The sequence below is a fragment of the Pinus tabuliformis genome, chromosome 8 (assembly GCF_031772625.1).
Source record: "Pinus tabuliformis cultivar Carrire ecotype Pingquan chromosome 8, CPIR1, whole genome shotgun sequence".
Classification (NCBI taxonomy): Eukaryota; Viridiplantae; Streptophyta; class Pinopsida; order Pinales; family Pinaceae; genus Pinus; species Pinus tabuliformis.
Window position 1 is genome coordinate 1,184,021,654 of NC_142294.1, and position 21,367 is coordinate 1,184,043,020.

Sequence of the window (21,367 nt, forward strand, 5' to 3'; positions counted from 1 at the left end):
TGGGGTCGCAGAGAAATCTACAGAAGGGGTGCTAAAGCTCTAATTTTTAAGACCTCAAGAGCCTAATCGAATGCTTGATTTAGAAATTCAAATAACTTGATTGAGGGTTTAAGAAACCCTTAAACGATCCCTTAATGTGGTTAAATAAAAGGATTTATCTAGCTTCAAAGCTAGATCTATCTTATAACTCGATCTAGCTTTAAGGTTCGATCTAGCTTTAAGGCTAGATATAGCCTATAACTAGATCTATATTTAAGGCTTGATCGAGCCCATAGTTCAATCAAGCCACTTTTTTTTAATTCTGTGCCTAGGTTGTATTGGAATGAAATTTCAAAAAATGGCTCGATTGAGCTCTTAGAAAACCTCGAGTTACATTGTTCAAGCACTTAAACATCTTAATCGAGGGCACAAAGATTGCTCGATAAAGCGCTTAAAGTGGCTCAATCGAGTTAATGTTTTTCACGCAAAATGCACCTTCTCTAGCCAAAAATTGTAACCCAAATCCATGCATAGAACCTCATGTGAGCTTATCCTGCCACTTTTTCCACTTTGAAAGCATCGATATGGATGAAAAAAATATAATGATCCAATATGAATCATTATGACATGACCCTCTAATTTAAACCGAGAAAAAAAAATCTTATATTCTTCTCCTATATGGCGAACACTAAAATAAACTTCTAATTGTTGCAACCAATGATCTAACTTCAAAGTTTCAATATCACCTTGATACATCTTGAGGTATACCTTCACTTCCATTTTATATAGAAATTATGAATTGTTCACAACACTTGAACTGGGTTGATCTTTTTTTGGTTCTTTCTTAGACACCATCTCTATTTCTTACTAATTTGTTGATTTCCCCTCTAATCCAACCTCCAGGTTAGAACCTCCAACTTGTCTAAATAGCCCAATTTTATTGATCATGACCAACATGATGAGGCTCATGTTACAATTTATATCTATGACTTATGCTTTTATCCACGCAAGCCTCACCTCTATGGAATCTTTATGGTTATTGATAGATTCATAGGCCATGACTCATATTTTATGGCCTTTGTCTTAACTGGTCTAAATCCCTTGCAACTACCCACAATATACCCAAAGAAAAATCCTTTGATAACAATATAATCCGTAAACTACCATGGATATCCCATTGGATAGTTTGTCAAAACAAATATATTAAAATATATTAAAAAGCCCAAAATCTACACAATGGGGGTTTATTTCTTCTTAGATTTTTGTATTCTTCAATTACTATGTCATAATTATGCATGAAATAAATACAATATGTAGGAAAAAATTAAAATTAAAATAAAAATTACAAACCACAAATTAACACACAATATATGAAACCACCTCCTGCCACATTTACCCAATTTCATCAGCCTGCTACATTAAACATGAGACAAAGAGTTAGTATGACATGACCCAACCTACCAACTATAGTTAAGGAAGTCAGGACTTCAACTAACCAAAAATTGACAACTCACAACATTCCTCAGGGGAATAGGACGCTCAAGCACCAAATAACCACCCTAGGTGACCAAACCCTAAGTTGGGACTCCTTTACAATGACCTAGATTCTCAATTGCATGCATGACAAGGCCTGGGTGCAGTTGAAGGCCTCCAATTGCATGCACAACACTATTTCCATGCAGTTGTGACCCAACTTGCCTAGTTCATAGGGTGCGATCTTGAGATTTGAGCCACAGTTCTAGATCAGCCTCTAGACCACTACCCAAAACTGCCTGAGACTTTCTAGAGTCATAATAGACCTGACAACAAATATAAACATTCAAACTTGAGTCATAAACTTGACCTAGACTCCATAGAATACACTAGACATTTCATCAAACACATGGAAAACATGTAAGCTACAGGTCATGAATGCATATCTGATCATGATAGTCAGAGATTTATCTGAGAATCACTATGAGGGCCTTATACCCTCTCCATATGGCTGCAATAACACTTATTAGTGCATACATTTATCAACCAATTAATAACTAAACCATTCATGACATGGCCATAAATAACATACATCATGTAACCAACAAATAACTAGCAAATAACCAATACAGGAACAATGACAACTTAGCCATAATATCACTAACATAATCGCTAAAAATATACCTAAATCACAATAGAAGAATAGCTCTCATTTATATATGAAAATACTAATTAAATTAGGGATTTCCACTGACCACCTGGCCATAAATTATGTTGAGCTAAATCTCTCTTTTAGCCAATCACCCCCATGCCATATTCCAAGCATGAATGTGAGATCTCATGGAATAAACCAAGACAAACCAAACCAAGGCTTCCAGAGGCGAAACCACCTCAACCCTCATCCACAGTGATTCCATCTCTATGATCGTACATCACTAACATCAGTGATATCAGTCTCTAACCAAGCTATCTAGGGCTCTAGGAACTTGTAATTCAACCCACATCATAACATGAGATAACCCTACAACCTTTCCACAACAATAGTGCACCCTCAGCCACAAACAACACTTAGTAGTGGCCACATAATCGTCATCAAGATTTGGCATAATCATGAAGAGTTGACATCAAATCCAACTTTTCATAATGCCAACATTTCAGTTGAACCATGCTATTGTAGTTCCTATCAATTTCGACTCAATCATGTTACTTCTTCATCTCAATGAATTTTGTATTGAATTTTATGTTTCTTTCTGGAAACATCTCAGCCAGAGTTCATATCTTATTCATAATATTTCCAACATATTGTGACTCAACTATATCACAAACATTATGAACATAATCTCATGTGTAAGAACAATTTCCTTATTTGTTTTCTAATATAATTCTAATGCATATATGTTGTATGTATATGATATATATGTTTAACAACACACCACGGGCTCTAGAGAATTTGTCCCAACCTAGGCTCCAGGACTAGTAACTCAACCCAAGCTGTTATAGGGCTTCCAGAGTATTTGTTCCTACCACAACCATAAGGAATTATGAGCATCAACCAGAAAAAAAATCAAGTGGAAAAAAACCACAACACCATGGCTATCTAGGAAATGATAAGGCAAGGCTGAAATCACTATCAATCTAGGCAAATATCCATGCCAATGACAACACATAACCAAAAAATCACATGCATACACCATGTGTCCATAAATTAGCAAGGAAATCACACATGCAACATGTTACTTTCAAATTAATCGAGCTATAGCTTATGATCCAATTGTTTCCTTGTAGTTTCCTGATTTCCTTTGCCTTCCTTCTCCAAATCCAATGTATGTCAAAGTGCTCCAAGAATGCTCCAAGAATACTCTAAGTGTGCAAGAGTATGAGAGAATGAGAAAATGAATGAGAGAGCCAGAATGAACAGAAAAAAGATGTGAAAGGATCCTTATAAACCTTTTTATCATTGAGGGCTCTATTTTCTTCATTTCCCTTCATTTTTACTTCAATTTCTCTCTCATGCAAATTATGTGTCTCTTGACCTTCCTTTTCTCCTATTTTCCTTTATTTTCATAAATAAAATGCTAGTTACGCCTCTTTTCCTTTGCCAATTCCTTTGCTAATTTCAATAACCATTATTTAATCACAAGTTATACTCTGTCACTATGTTTTTCCCAACATTCAACCTGGAATACATGTTCCATGACCTTGGTCTTATTTTATTTACATAGAAAATCAAATGAGGGTTATTACGATTTAACCTGGGAAACGCTTTCAGGAGAATAACCAGTTGGAGGGTGAGGTTTCTTTTCTCTCTTTCGCTAAATGGAAATCAAAAAAAGTAAAACGAAGTGAGGCTTGTGGTCTATGGGCTACTAGAATGCACAAAAATATTTATTTTCACTCTCCCTATCCACTCTTGGTTACTCTACTCCTCTATGGAACAAAATTCACTCCAACAAAATGGAACCCATTCTCTTCCTAGTGGCCTAGTTATAACACAACTTAATAACCTACAAATGGTTAGGTTTGACTCCTTCAAATATTAACTAAAGTTACTATATTGACTATTCTATATTACTCTTCATCATGACCATGTTTCTATCCATTTTCCATGAAAAATAGGGGTTGAAATGATATCCTCTCAAATTGTGGTGGTCAATTTTGATAGGTCAACTTCTGTGAGGCTTAACTTTTAACCTTTCCATACAAGTTCCAATTGAGGTGATTCTTGAACCATTAGAAAGGTATTATCATGTATATTATGGAATTAAGGTTCCTATTAAGGTTAGAACCAAAAGAGATGTTCATTTAAGGGTTCAAAATTACTTCTTAAGTTTTTCACCCAAAATTTTCCAAACAAGGACCACCAATAAAAATTGTCTTACATGTTAATTCCTCCACTATTTCCACTCTAAAAGAATCAAGATGTATTACAAATATTATAATGATATAATTCTAATCTCTTTAATAATTTTATAGCATTGGTAATGAATATTTAAGTTATATAACTTACCTTCAAGTGACAATAAACTACTTTCATCCACCTAGAGGCATTTTGGAGTTCTTCATTGCGTAATGTCCAATATAGGTAGGGGTGATGGAGCTATAGTTTGTAACTCTTGACCTCTCTATTGTGGAGTTACATTTTAGGAAGGGGATAGAGATTCTCAAGGCCATTTTTTAAAATGTCACACTATTGAATAATATTTTTCACCTAGCAAGAACTTCGTGATCAAGAGGTTGTGCTCTAGCCATCTCTCTAATTTCATTCATACAATAATTAGCTCCAAGAAAATCCATCATCATATGTTCATCCACAACAAATATTTTTGATAGAATATTCATAGGAGGTTCATTTGTTGTGCCAGAGGTTGGATTCTCCTTTTCTAAAATTTTGCATTTTGCCATACTCACCCTAACCCTTTCTCTTGCTTCAATGATGTTTTCTATGGGTTAATTTTCCTTAGAAATTTCCTTTTATTTCTATGATAATTCCCCATGTATAAATGTATTGTTGTTACATGGAGATAACAATTTTCTTCAAATCACAAAAAGAAATAAAAATTGTCCTCCAATTACAAAACAATACTATCCCAATCTTACAAGAAAGGAAAATAATTGTCTTCCAATTACTCAACAAGACATTAATTATCCTCAAATTACACAAATTATCTTCCAATTACAAAAAATATTGTCTTCTAGCTACACGGTAAGACAAAAACTTGATTCCAAATAACACAACTGGATAAATTTTTTTTGTTTATTACATGAAAACTTGTATCAAGTGTTTTTTGTTGTTGTTGTTTTATTCTTATTCACTAGATTATTATTTGGATGTCAAGTGAGTCACAAGAATAAGTGTTGGTTGGAAAATGACTAGAATAAATGTGCACACATTCCTAGCAAATGTGAGCATGTATTCTTAGGAATGAACACACATTCCTATGGCTAATGCCCACAATATTTAATGCATTAAATATCTTCCTCTCTCACCCTTTCAAGCTTGGTATACCTTGGTAGAACCATGCATACATTATGGAACATATGGCATGATTTTGTGAAATTACTAATCCTCCCTCTCTCTGCCCCCTTCTCCCCCTCACATATCTGCTCATCTTTATTCCCATCTCTACCCCTTTGTCCCTCCCTTTCTCACCCTCTCTCGACCCTCTCTCTCCCCATCTCTCCCCCTTTGTCCCCCCCCCCCCCTCTCTCTCTCTCTCTCTCTCTCTCTCTCTCTCTCTCTCTCTCCTCTCTCTCTCTCTCTCTTTGTGTGTCTTTTTCTTCCTCACACTCCCCCCCGAACTATATCTTCATATGCCTCCCTCTCTCCATCTATATACATCTCTCTCACTTCATCCCCCTACTCTCTCTCTCTCTCTCTCTCCACCCTCTAGCTTTGTCTCTACCTCCCTCCTTGTCTCCTTCTCTCTCAATGTCCCTCACTATCTCCCACTCTCTTGTTCTCTTCTCCCTCCCCACCCCAGTTACTCTCTCTATCTCTCACTCTTCCTCTCTCTACCCCCTACTCTCCCTATCTGTACCTCTTCCTCTCTCTCGCCATCTCTCTCTCCAACCCCTAAATACCCTTTACTCTCTCTCTATCTACACACACAGACACATCTTCTTCCCTCTCTAACTCTCTTCCTCTCTCTCCTTCTATTCCCCCCTTCATGTATTTCTCTAGCCCTACTTCACAACAACCCACTTTAAATTTCACTCTCTCTCATGCTTTCCCTCTCTCCCTAATTTCCCACTCTCTCGTTGTTTTATCTCTCCTTCATCCTTGACACTCTCTATCTCTTCCCCATCACACACACACATTCTCTCTGTACCTCTCTCCTATTTCCTTTATATCTCTCTCTTATGCCCCCATCTCTATCTCTCTCTCCCCCCCACTCTCTCTCCCTCTCCCTCCTAGCTCTATCATTATCATCATCCCTCTCCCCTTATCTCTCTCACCCTCTCTCCTCCCTCTCTCTCATTCCCTCCCCTCCTCCCAACCCCTTCCTCCATAGTAAACTCTCTCTCTCTCTCTCTCTCTCTCTCTCTCTCTCTCTATATATATATATATATATATATCTATATACATACAGATATATATATATATACATACAGATATATATATATATATATATATATATATATATATATATATATATATATATATATATATATATATATATATATATATATCTTCCTACCTATATCCTTCTCTCTCTCCTCATCACTCCCTCCCCCATGATGACTTCACTAGGGGATAAATACCATACAATATGCATTCATATTGGGTGATATATATTGAGTAAAAAATGACATAATATATTGAGCATATAATAGGGGTAAAGGGCTTTTAAATTGGCAGGTATAAAAAATGGAGCTCAAAGTTAATGAAAAGATATAAAGAGGTAAAAAAATTTGAATGAAAAAATGGATAGCTATAGTATCTAATGAAAGTAGGGGTTTTTAAAATTGTGAAGGTGTATTGGGTTCCTATTGATTGGGGGTTATATAATGTGATGCTTGGAGGTATTTTCCAATATTTAGTCAAATTAAGAGTATTGTTTAGTATGCCATGAATGCATGTGATATCTCAGAGGTTCATTGAGTGAAGTCCCCGTGCCCTCCCCCTCTCATGTTCTCCCCCCATGCATCATCTCTATATCCCTATTCTCTCTTCCCCTTCCTCTCTCTCCCTTCCCCAATCCAACACTCTCACTCACTCACTCACTCACTCACACTCTCTCTACTCCCCCCATCTATCTCCCACATTCAATTATGTCTCAACCTCTCCCTCTTATATCTCCCACAACTCTCTCTCTCCCCCGCCATTCTCCCTTTCTCTCCCTTCCCCACATGGTTTCCCTATCTCCCTCACCTTTTGACTCTCACTCATTCTCTCCCCCTTGCCTTCTCTTCACCTCTCTCACCCACTCATTCTTCCCAACCCGAACTTTCTCTTTCACTCTTTATCACCCTTGGACCCTTTATCCCTCTCTCTCCCCCTCCACCTTCCCCCAACCCCATGTCAACCATTTCCTAGCAATAAGAACACACACACCTTCCTAATGCTAGGAACACAAAAATGGTTTTTTGAATTTAAATATTTTTCCACCACAAAGCTTATATGCACAATGAATTGTCTACTTAATATATAGGCTTGGGATCATAAATCTAGTGGTTTGGGATGCAATATAAGAAAACATCAATTTATGTGTGTGTGGCGGGGGGTGCCATTTTTATATAGGTTGGACAAATCCGTTATTCATGAAAATACAAACAAGCAAAGTCAATTGTGTAGATTCTAAATATGTAACTTTAAAAAAGATAGTGTTTACTATTTTTAGTATATTCTTCTCCTGACTTGTATCAAAATATTAAACATAATCCCATGTACCTAAGTGCATTCCAAATAAAAGTTGAAAATAATGCTTCATTTTTTATGGTATAGAAATAAGAAGAAGAAAGGTATTTTTTTAGTGAAATAGAGCTCTATAGCCAATCTAATGGAAGTTGGAGGTTGGTGTGTTAAAAATCCTTATTTCTTCAGTCAAGACTTGTTTGCTATAAGCCTTTGGAAATTATTATTTAATAATGGTTTATGGGATAAGATTATGTGTCACAATTATATTAGGGATCATACATTTGAATCTTGGATATGTTTAGAGATCCATTCTTTGAAAGCTGCATGAAATGTATGGAAAGGCTTGTTAAAGACTACTCCACTTGTCCAAAAGTGGACAACTTAGAAAATTTGCATGGGAGTCAAGGTGCATCTAGGCTTTGAAATTATTAGCTATCCAATGGCCTAGTTGAAACCCTGAATATTAAAGGTATTACAACTATTACAAATGATGGAATCATGGGAACTTCTTGAGGATGGATGCAATATTGGCTCAATGAAGAAGATCTTGACCTTCATGATGAGGAAGATTGAGAATGGACTGACTTTGTGCCCCTTGTCCAACATAGTGCAATATTTTTCAAAATGTGTTGAGGATGAGCTGGTGTGGTTGGGAAACAAACCATGCAAATCTTTAACTAAAAAATTGTGGTATGAGGTCTTGATATCAAATGACATACTGAGTGATAAATGTTGCTAGTGCGGAAGAATTTGGAAGGTGGATTCTTCATTGAATATCTATTTATTCACTTGGATAAATCTTTCAAAATGAAAATTAACTTGGGAGAATGGATAGGAGAGGGTTGGGTACGGTCTAAGATGGTGCATACTTTTAAAAAAATGTTGAATAATCTATGAATCACTTATTTATTTTCCATAATCATAGGTTCCATAATCACAGGTTGTGTGTCAGAAAATATTAGCCTCCCTTACTTTCCCTAGGAAATGGGTTCAAGATTTTTTGTTGACTTGTTTCAAAGAATAGCTCACTAATGTAATTCTTAATAAATTTAGAAGTATTTATTTTTATACTGTTTGGAGCATCTGGCTAGAGAAATACAAGAGAACCTTTGAAGGAAAATTTCATTTTTCAATCTTGGTTGCTTCTAGTATAAAGTCATTTTTCAAGGAAAATAAAACGGAGCCTAAATTAAAGGTAGAAAATCATCTTGAAGAGATAATTACAAATCCATAGGCAGCTTGGGTATTTTTTTGATGGGGTAAACCAAGGGACTCTAATGCATTATAGCATAGGAGCAATTTTGCTTCTTGTGAAGGATCACTATTGGAAACTCCAACTCGATGCAGGTCAAGGTTCTGATACTTGAGGTGAACTCTTTAGTTTCTAGCTCTTACGCAATTATCTATTGGAGAAAGGCATCACATCTTTATAACTTATGCAAGGCTCTAAAATTATGGTTAATTGGTTTAAAGGTAATTGAAGTATATTTAATCTGATTTTACAACCTTTAATGAATTGAATCAAAGAGACCTAGAATGGCTTTGATTCTCTTTTAACTGAGAATGTATACAAAAAATTTAATAGCGAGAAGACAAGCTATCGAAGGAGGCTATTATTCTTCAAGAAATAACTTTAGTTGCCAAAGAGGTAGTTGGGTCTATAAACCATCGAATGGTCTCTTGAGGTATAGTTTTAAATGTCTTCTAACTATTATTATGTTAATGATGATGATTTCTTGACATGTGTGGATTCTCTATTTCGACACTTCTCTATTCCGACACTATAAGTCGTTGGTTCATTTTTGCCAAGGATTTTTTTTTAGATATCATTTTTTGGATTCAACTGTGTTAAGTAAGTCATCCATGTATGACCATTTCCATGAGAGGTAGTCGTAATTGACTAATTTCTCATGATTTTTGAATAGTCCACTTAGCACTCATTGCATCAGGTGATGCTCACATGGGTGAAGAAGTGAGATTAAAACTAGTGAAATGAATCACATAGCATCAATCATCACTATCGCGACTTGCACCTGGTAACCAGGACTTCCCAGGAACCATAGTGCACTGCGAAAACCCCTTAATACTTAAATTCAAGAGATTTTCTTTTTGTCAGATAATAATTTTTAGACCAGTTTGTTGGGTTTGCAATGTACTTGAAGGGGTTGACTTTGATCATAACCTAGATTGAGCTATTTATAATCTCTTATGTATTCTTTGATTTCACACATTAAATAATAAATATAATTTTTTTAATTGAAAAACAAATATCAAATTAAAATACATCTATCATTTATTTCCACTATAATTATTTTTGGCTTTAACCATTGGAAATAATATTATATGGTGCACTAGAGGACATTGAGACCTACAACCTATAAAAAAATGTTTGATAATGTCAAGATCCTTTCAGGTTGCACTAATAAAATACTTTGTAATTTGAAGGATATAATGACTTTCATCATATATATATATATATATATATATATATATATATATATATATATATATATATATCACAAGGGCTTCACTCAATGAACCTTTGACATATCACGTGTGTTTGTGGCATACTAAACAATACCTTTAATTTGACTACATATTGAAAAATACCTCTAAAAATCACATTATTTAACCCCCTCCCCATACAAACCCAACACACCTTCACGCTTTAGAAAACCCATACTTTCACTAGATATTGTAGGTATCCATTTTCTCATTAACATTTTTTATACCCATTTATATATTTTCATTAACTTTGAGCTCCAGTTTTTATACCCACAAGTATAAAAACCCCATACCCCCTATTATATGCTCAATGTATTATATCATTATCTCCTCAATATATATAAATCTCCCAATATGAATGCATGTGGTATGGTATTGCTCCCACAATGAAGCCCCCATGATAAAATTGAAGATTACAAATTTTGAAAAATTATTTGTGCACAAGAACAATCCCTTCTCTACAACTCTATAAACTTTTGTAGTAAGATTCTATCATTTAGGTACTCAAAATTTTCATTAACGAAAACATATTCATTATATTTTACATGAAAATTAAGATATCATTATTACAAAATCTCAAAAATCACATAGTTAGACACATTTTCTATAAATAAAATTTTTGTTTGGAAAGCTAGTACGTTTTCTTACTTTTCATCTAAAACCTCCTTCATTTCTAGTATATAGAAACTATTTGGGTCCTATAACAACAATCAAGGTCACTTCTCTCTCTCTCTCCACACACATGATGATAATGAATTGTGATGTGTATAGTTTATGGTGTGATGCAATGAAACTAATTAAATAACACAAACCATAGACTTTTTGAACTAAGCAACTTGTGAAATATTACATGTGCCTTGTTGCATGAAAGAAAACACTTCTCTAAGTTAAGAAAGTTTACATGGGATAATTGAAGATGTTGAGCTTTTGTTAGGAATTTAAATCCAATCATTTTAAGTTGGACGTGCCTTCTATCGTTCATAAACTAATAATTTCCAATACTTTTGACAAATTAGAAAGTTGAATGATTGTAAGATTACAACTGTGAAAACCATTTTGTTATGTAGGTTCTTTGCTTCATGCAATATTCCTTGATGAAGAAGTCCCTAGAAAAAAAACATTAAGTCCCATAAGGTGACTCAAATCCAACTTGACCAAACAAATCAACTCCAAGGCCATAAACTTCAACTCCAAGACCATAAACTTAGTTCACCACAAGATTTATTCCCATGTTGTGTTCATACTTGTATAACCTAAATATAAGTAGTAAGAAACCATTCAATTGTTAGTATCTTGAATATTTTCAACAAAATTGTGTGCATAAGATTGACTAAAATGATGTATCATAAAGAGACTTCTCAAAATTTGGTGCTTCAATGGACATATTCACTAGAATTTTTTCCTGGTCATTGAGTGGGTGAATTTTGTACATGCCATGGATGGAACTCTATCCTTAACCACTGGTTATTAGGAGTGAAATTTAATCTTTCTTAATACTTAATAAATCTAAAATTAAAATAAATCTAAACTATGTTTTATTAAATTATTATATTAATGTGTATCTACCCGCTAATATATGATTGAGATATATTTTACGCTTTGAGTACAGTGGGACCCCGGAGGATGGAGATTAAAAAGATACTCTGAGTGCAAGGAGACCTTACGTGCGGTACGGAACATGGAAGTACAAAAAAAAGTTCAGGTTTACGAAGACTTAGCCAAACAATATAATTAATTAAAATAGACTTGCCACCAATAGGGACCCATACACAGCGACCCAGAGACAGTAATTTATGGTCGTAGAACAGTTCACTGGACAGTGACCCATAGACCGTAATGGTAATTCGTGTTTCTTACGCCAAAGTTTGCATCAAATTACGTCCCACGGTCCCATTACAGAGGTATGGGGCCCAGTAAGGATTTCATCGGAATCTTTACTAGCCCACGGGATGACTTTAATGGAACATTAAAGTTCATTATTAAAATCGTTTGGTTGTGAATTGGCAGGGTGTCTGGAGTTTTAAATGCAATCATCTGGATCTGGGTATTGTAACTGTATGCTCTTTCTCTAGGCTTAGCTATTGATAGCAGCACTACCAACGCCATACCTATGGAGGAATCATCTTTATCTATCGTAGCTGAGACCCCTCGTCTGCTGAAGATATACGAAAACGGGACAGTTAAACGCTTGCTCGACGAGGGTACGGTTCCCCCTTCTTCGCAGCTCGGCGATGAATCCAAGGGAGGAGTGGCATCGAAGGACGTGGTCATCGATCCTGAAACAGGCGTCTTCGTTCGGCTCTTCCTTCCTCCGCTCGAAGTTACTGATGGAAAACAAAAAGTTCCGGTATTTGTGTACATTCACGGAGGGGCTTTCTGTATCGGATCGGCTGCCTCACCGCTTTATCACAACTATGTCAGTGAAGTCGCTACAGAGGCCAAGGTGATATGCCTGTCGGTGGAGTACAGGAAAGCGCCCGAGCATCGCCTCCCTGCGGCTTATGACGATTGTTTCGGCGTCCTTGAATGGCTCAACCGCCAAGCAAAGGCAGCGGAGGGGGTGCCCGTGGATCCGTGGCTCGCTTCCCACGCAGATTTCGGCAAAGTGTTCGTGGCAGGTGACAGTGCGGGAGGCAACATGGTGCACCAGGTGGGCATCCTTGCGAGTGGGAGGAATTGGGATGGGCTGTGTTTACGAGGGGCTATTCTGTTTCACCCCGCGTTTGGTGGGAAAGAACCAGTTGGCCGCGAAGTCGGGCCACAGGCGGAGGCGGAGCGTTTTAAAGAGTTTTCGGATGCAGTATGGAGCATCGTCCTCCCTGCAGGAGCGGATAAAGACCACCCCTTTTCTAACCCAGTTGGACCCCGTTCTCCTGATCTGTCCACTCTGGTGTATGAACGAATGCTTGTATTCGTGGCAGAGCAGGATCTGCTGACAGATCTTGCTGTTCTGTACTACGAAGGTTTAAAGAAGGCAGGCAAAGACGCTGATCTGGTTATGACGGAAGGCGAAGGCCACGTGTTCCATCTCTTCGATCCCAAATCTGAGAATGCCTTTCCCATGTTGAAACGCATTTCGGACTTCATGCATTCCTCTTCCTCCTCCTCTGATGACTGTAAGAACCCTCTCCAGAATCTTTCCGTATAAATATGAAGGCAAGTATTCTTATGAATATTAAGGCAAGTATGCGTAGTTTTTCGGTATATACAGTTATTACCCTGTGGCGTAACCTCTTATGTTATTAACAAGTTCCAGTTTCTTCAATATTCGATGGATAGTACATTTATTACCCTGTGGCGTAGCCTCTTATGTTATTAACAAGTTCCAGTTTCTTCAATATTCGATGGATAGTACAGTTATTACCCTGTGGCGTAGCCTCTTATGTTATTAACAAGTTCCAGTTTCTTCAATATTCGATCGATAGTACAGTTATTACCTTGTGGCTTTACCATGGAGCGAAAATTAAAGATATTGAGAAAGTGTTATTCCGTGGCGTAGATATTAAAATGGATTGTTTCTGTTTCTCACGACTTTTTTAGCTGGATGCTTATGACGGCCGTGTATGCAATTTTTCTCCACGCGTTATCAGTAATTTACTGTTTTTTTACGAGTGACAGGATTAATTTATCTCTAATTTGTTATCTTTTACAAGTTGAAAGACCATTGTCAAGTGATTTGTTATGAGCCTTAAATAAAATTAAAAAATTGATGCTTAAATTTTGCATTATAACCTATTAATTATATTTTATTAATGATTGTTTTTTCAATTTTATATAAAAATTCTAACTACTACAAGTATATTCTCATTATAATTAATTAATATATTATAGATAAATGTTTTTAGAAAAAGATTTATCTGTATTATGAATCACAAAAGTCTTAAATATTTTTTTTTATTTCTATTAATATTTTACAAAATTACAAAATTCATGATTTGTTAATTATCTTTATCTTCCCACTTGGAAACAAAAACATACACAAAATATTTGTTTCTCAATCAATGTCTAAGACAAAATAATCATTTATCAATCAATATCCAAAAATAAGATAAAAATAGAAGCATCAAACTAAGAAAGAAAAGAGTTACCCTGTAGTGGAAAATTAGGAGAGTATGAAAACCAATCTAGAATATGTCAACAATGGAACAAAAAAGAAGATGGTCATCCCAAATGTGGAAAACCAACCAAATCAACAACTTCTAGAATATCCAAAAATATAAACATAGAGATAGTAGCAAATAAAAGAAACATGTGAGTCATGAAGATAATGAAGTTCCAAATGGATAGAAACCTAGATCCTTGAAATGTGGCTCAATTTCTACCAAGCTTAACCCTTGCCTCATTTCTATTCATTATAAAATACTAATAAAAATACCATTTTATTGTCATTATGTTATGAACCTATATCAATTCAAAAAGTTACTAGAATAATATTAGTCTTTTAATTGAAAATCATATTTGATATATAGATTTAAAAAAAAATGGAAATATATATACAAAGAATTTATATCCTTTTGTAAAAAACAATTATGAAATCTAAAAAAGAATTTGGATCTAATAGTTTGACATCTCTAATCAACAATGCTCCTTTGTCTAGTATTTACATAGATACCTCATCAAAAAAGAATTATAAAAAACACAATCATAACTAACCTCCTAATCAAAAATACATTTCAGTCGATTTTCCAAAGTGTATTAAAAGCAAATACTCTTAAACGATGTCAAATACTAGACAAAGAGTAATAATTGATCTAGAATCTCCCAACAAAAGTGCCCACTAATGAAAATAACCCTAGCGAATCTTACCCAACTATGATTGAACCTAGGCCCAACAATATTTTATGAAAGAATATTCGCACAAAATATGCTTCAACATTTCTAATGGCAAGCAAAAATGGATCATCCTTTAATAAAACCACTTTTGGCTAACCAACCATTGTAGGGGAAACCTTGATAAATCACCAACCAAGCAAAGACTCAAATTGTATAAAAGACTCCAATCAACTAGAAACCATGCACTGGACTAATCCAATGACTTTCTTCATCTATAGAACCCATTCAACATTGAGAAATGGTTCTAATTCATGACATAGGTGCAACATAAAGTAGAGCTCATGAGAATCATACAGAGTCCAAGGGCACTCAAAAGTCCACTACCAATCTCTAAAAAGGGGACCATCTGTATCAAGATTCATATTGAAAAGGTTTTCTCCAGGAATGAGCACAATGATCTCCATAAAGGTAGCTCTATCCACAAAGGATCAAGAAAACTCCCAAGCCATTGAACATTGGTTCCTCCAGAAACAAAAACTAAAACCATAGATCCCTCCAAAGAAAAACTTCTTTTTACTAAATTGTTTTTCTTGTAAACGAGGAATATAAAAAATACAAGCTTCTTCCTGTTTCCAACTTCAGATTTGTCTCTTGGCCAAATCCCAACCTGATCTACTACCAAACCTCTATGAAAACACTAAGTCTACCACCTTCCTCCAAGTTACCCAAATACTCTTAAAGGTGATGGACCCAAAAATATGAAGACTATGAGGAGAAAAATTGATGTCAAATAAGCCAAATTGACCCCTAATTTTTCTAACATGTTGGGTTGAAAGCAATCTATGTTGCATTAACACTTGCTAAGGGGATGAATGCTCCAAGCATCCAACCACTCATTTGGAAACCAAAATGCTTCTTGAGACACCACGTTGATAAAATTGGTACCTCCCTTATCCTTGGGCGTGATGCAAACATCCCAAGGAACCATAGGAAGACATTGATATCTACCATAGTTGGCCCACATAGAAGAACGTTGAATCTTCTCTAGTCGATGGAATTGAGTCTTATAGGGAAGGTAACATGACACATTGTAAATGCGAGAGTCCTAAAGAATTATTCTCACCACTCTTAGCTTACCAGCAAAGGGAGGATCCTTGTATTACCAAACAAGACTCTTATGTTGCAATCTAATCAAGAAGCAATCCCACATAGCAATGGAATAACGGTCAACCCCAAAAGGAACACCAAAATATCTCGCAATAACCTCTAGCTGAATAAACCTCCTAGTAGTTGGAGTTCATATAGGAATATCATCAAGACCAAGTGGCTAAAATTCCATCTTATGGTCACAAGATAACCCTTGAAGCCTCACAAATATTGAAAGAAAATCCATTGAAGTTGAAATTGACTCTTGATCAGTAGAAATCGATAAGAGGGAATCATATGCAAAGTGGTTGTAAACCATCTCCCTCCCTTGAGTCAAGGTGATACCACTTATAAGTTGACCCTGATAAAGGGTTGTTTCCAAGAATCCATTGTCTAAGCATAAAGATAAGGGGCCAATGGACATCCTTGTGTGAAGATTGATGTGGGAGGACAACATATTATTCACTAAACAAAAGCATAGGCCAATATAAACAAAATGTTGACCATCTGAATATATCATTGGCCAACCCAAAGCAAGATAAATGCCCAATCAATATTACCATAAGATATATTAGAATCAACATAAAAAAAAGACTCACTCTATAGTTTCCCATGTTGACAAAAGTATATCTAAAATAGGTCACCATTAAACATAATAAAATAATATCCTTATCTTATTATATCAAATTAAAATATCTATATCTATCTATATCTATCTATCTATCTATATATATATATATATATATATATATATATATATATATATATATATATATATATATATATATATATATATATATCTATATAGGCGTAGTCTAATTTATAGACGAAATTGCCCTTTTCTAGTTAATTGTAATCAAAATCCAACAGAGATTTCTAAAAACTTGAGCTTAAATTGTAACTTGAGTTTAAATTGTTTAATCTGCATAATTTTCCCATAGTTTTTCAGTGTGCTAAATCTATTTATGCATTCAAAAATGTATTTTAAAGATAAAAAATCTTGAAATTTATTTCCATATTTTGGTGAATTCCTATGAAAAGTATTATTTCATCTATAAGTTAGACTTAGCATGCATATATATATATATATATATATATATATATATATGTTAACCACTAAGCCCATAGAATATCTGTAACATATAGATACTCATTGTCAACTCAACGATGGAGCTACACCCCCAAAGTGTTTAGAGATTTGAATTCGTGACAACAAAAATATTTTAATAACAAAGACTCAACTAATTAAACTAACTCTTAAAAGTATTTCAAAATTTTATATAAATAAATAATAAATAAAATTTTACTGTTAAAAAGTTATTTATTTGTTATTTTCGAAAAAGCATTCAAATTTATTATATAATATTTAAAAGGAAATTTACATAATATTTAAAGGAATAAATTTATATAAAATTAAAATATAAATATTAATAATTTATATCAACTCAAAAAGTATTTATAATAAAACATGACATATGTAAAAGTGGGCTAAGATTAGTTAAAATTGATTTGATTGATTAGGGAAGTAAATTTACCAAATAATATAAAACTCCTTATTTTTTTCTTTAAATCTAACCCCACATATATATATTAATATTATAATTATATATATATATATATATATATAATTATAATATTAATATATATATGTGGGGTTAGATTTAAAGAAAAAAATAAGGAGTTTTATATTATTTGGTAGAATTTTTCTTCTATAAAGATTTAATTTGAAGTTTTGAGTACTTTGAGGTAGTGGTTAAATGCATGCTTGTATCAAGAGAGATTATACTGACTGATCTCATTACTCATGCACACATAAATGGATCAAATCTCACCACAATATCCTCCAATTTGAAAGCCCTAAGGGTAGCTCACTTGGAAAAACATGTACATGAGTTATACAAAATATTATGAGGTCCTTGGTTCGATCCTTTGATTAACCTATGTTGACTATAGGGTAGGTGTGGTGCACCTAATGGTTATAGTAATAGAAAACGAAATATACCCATGTAATGTGAGTATAAGAATTCCCAAATTGTTAATGCCACTAGTCACTATATATGTATAATGTGAGTAGAGTACTCCCCAAATTGGAAATCCCACTAGTCACTAACTATATAAATATATATATATAAACTTAAAAAATACCCCTGAAGTATTAGTGTTATGTTAAGGAACTATTTATGTGAATGTAGTTGGTTTGAAACTTAAAAGTTGGTGCAACTCAAACAATCACTAAGTAATTTTGAACACTTAACTAACCCTGAGCCCATATTTCTTAAACAGAAACTAATTTCACAAATCAAAGACAAACTAACCACCAAAAAAACATTAACTTAGAAAATAATTATAAAAAATATTATATTTAATATATGAGTAAAATTATATATATATATATAGATATAGATTGGATCTAAATCATAATGAGCATCAACCATTGTTTTCTCTAAAGGAAAAATAGTATCTTCTATTTGGAATGGATAAAAAAAATATATTCATAAGGTGTTTGGATCACTCTCTAAGAAAAAGCATATCTTCAATTTGAAATGGATAAAAAAATATATTCATAAGTTGCTTGGAGCATTGTCTATAAATGTTGTATAGATATATTGTGTATGCGATTTACAAAATAGATAAAAAAGACAACTAACTAGTTCCTTGTAACATCCCTTGCTTTAATCTTGTTTTTGTAATATGTAATTTTGAACGTAATACCAAGGTGGGAGCCATGGCTGTATAAGACAATATGTTGTAAACATAACATAAATTAAATGTGAATTTATTTGATTAGACTGAATGGAGGGACACCATGGGTTCAAATCTCTGAGGGGGAGGGCCTATTGTGTGTCACGAGAAAAACCAAAGTTCATCTGCATTACATTTTCTACTACCCTAGCTAACCAATGCACGAACCTATGCTTACAAGAGTTATGAGATGGATTGAGTAGCATGGTAAAATGACCACGCCCATCCTGATCTCCCTCAGGGATTAAGGTCAAGGGATAGCTACCTCAGAAAAGGGAGGTTCATGTAGAGAAGGGGAGCATAATAGTCAATGGAGGAATGTGATGAAAGCAAGGACGTTTCTAGAAGGAGAACTAGAGGAGACATAAGAGTGAAGGGGAAATCAATCTCTAAGAAGTAAGAAGGAAAAAATTGAAGCTAGGCATGGAGCACAAGGAGCAGTGTTGGACTTGGTGACTAATCCCTTTTCTTAGATATTTAAGGCCTTATCTCTTGTATTGTTGTGCCTAAGGCAACTAAATAATGTGTCCTTGCCCAAGGAGTCGATGGGAGGCTCAATAGATGACCAAATCAATGTGGTGATTGTTATATGGTTGTTAAACCACTTGTATAGTGTAATCAGAGCCACTGTGGTGCTTGTGAGAGAGTTGTTAAACCACCTAGACAATGACTACAAACCCTTGCGGTGCTCGCAACTATGAAAAGACAATTGCTAGACTACCTAAATAATGGATTCCATCTTTTGGATTGATAAATACCCCATCTGAACCTTGGATGAAGCCCTGTGATTGAACTCAGAGAACTAAGTGAATCATTATGGTGCTTGCTGTATACTTATTAAACCACTTGGGAAGGAGAATCTAAGCCATTGTGGTGCTTGATGGATAGTTATTAAAACACCTAGAGAGTGGATTATAGACCTTGTGGTTCCTGCTATGAAATGACAACTTTAAAACACCCAAACAATGGATTAAACCTCCTGGACTTAGCAATACCCCATTTGGACCTTGGGTCAAGTCCTGTGATGGAACTAAGAGAAGTAAGTGAAGCATTGTGGTGCTTACTATATAGTTGTTAAACCACTTGGACAAGGAAATATAAGCCGCTTTGGTGGTTGTTGGAGAGTCATTAAACCACTTGGATAATGGAATATAGACCCTTGTGGTGTTTGTTATGAAAATACACATGTTAAGCCACCTAAACAATGGATTCAATCTCCTGGATTAGGCAATACCCTATCTGGACCTTAGGTGAAGCCTTGTGATTGAAACTAGAGAAAGTTAATAATTGTTGTGCTTAGTGGTAGATGGTAGTTGATAAAACACTAGGGCAATGGACTCCATCTCTTGAGTGTCTACGAAGCTTTTGGTGTGAATTTCCCTGAGCAAGCATCCCCTCTGACATTGGATCCAACTTGGGTGTTAGGCCCCTATAATACTAGTGTAACCCCTTATTGTTATTAGTACAACCCCCCTTATTATATTGTTGTACCCATGTAGTCCTATATTGTTACTATTGTGCCCCATAGAAGCCCACTATTGTTATTATTATGCCCTTACATTATTATTGTTATGTCAGCTCTGATTATATTATGACCCCTTAGACTCCTATATATAGAAAGGAGGTCTGGTCATTTGTATCATCGAAGAATTGTTCATTTGTGTAATGTAAAGGACATTTCCCCCTTGAAGAGGCTGAATTCTACGACGTTCAACTATCTTTTCTATCTTTTTGTGAGTTGGTTTCATAACATTTGGTATCAGAGCTTTGAATTCTAGGGTTTCACTGCTCCAAATAGATCATCATGGAATTTTCGCTATAACTCTTTTTCTGCGATGTTTCAGAATCGAACAAAAAAACCCATTTGAGATGAAATCGGTCTGAACCTTGGCTCTAAATTTTAGACCCTGTCTTGCTATATTCTCGGAGATATAGTCTGAGGAAGTTAGAATTTTTGCAGACCCTCGAATTACATTCCAAACATGTGACCTCGGGAAAATTGTCATAACTTTTGTTTTGAGCATCAGATTGAAATTTCGTAAGAATTTACAGAAAGAGGATGGACTATAGTTTCTTGTGCATATTTTTGAGATCCTAAGGTCAAAACAGTGACACGTGACACGTCATACAATTTCACTATTCTGAAAAGGTGTATAATCAGGTTATCTTGGGAGATTGTGCATAACTCTTTCTTGGAGAATCCAATTTCGATCAGAATGGTGGCATTGGAAATAGGACGCAAAGAGCTACTACAGATCATGATTTCAGAACTGGAAGATCTGAAATTACAGAGTTGCAGTCATTTAAGATCGAGCTCCTAAAATCAAGAAAAAGCGAGATGAGGAAGTTTGATGGCAAGGATCCGGTAAATTGGATACTATAGATGGAGAA

General features: G+C 34.9%; 1 pseudogene; it reads left to right on the forward strand.

Moving 5' to 3' along the window:
- The first annotated feature begins 12,300 nt into the window (after positions 1-12,300).
- Positions 12,301-13,681, forward strand: LOC149239585 (tuliposide A-converting enzyme 1, chloroplastic pseudogene; annotated as a pseudogene).
- The last annotated feature ends 7,686 nt before the right edge of the window (positions 13,682-21,367 follow it).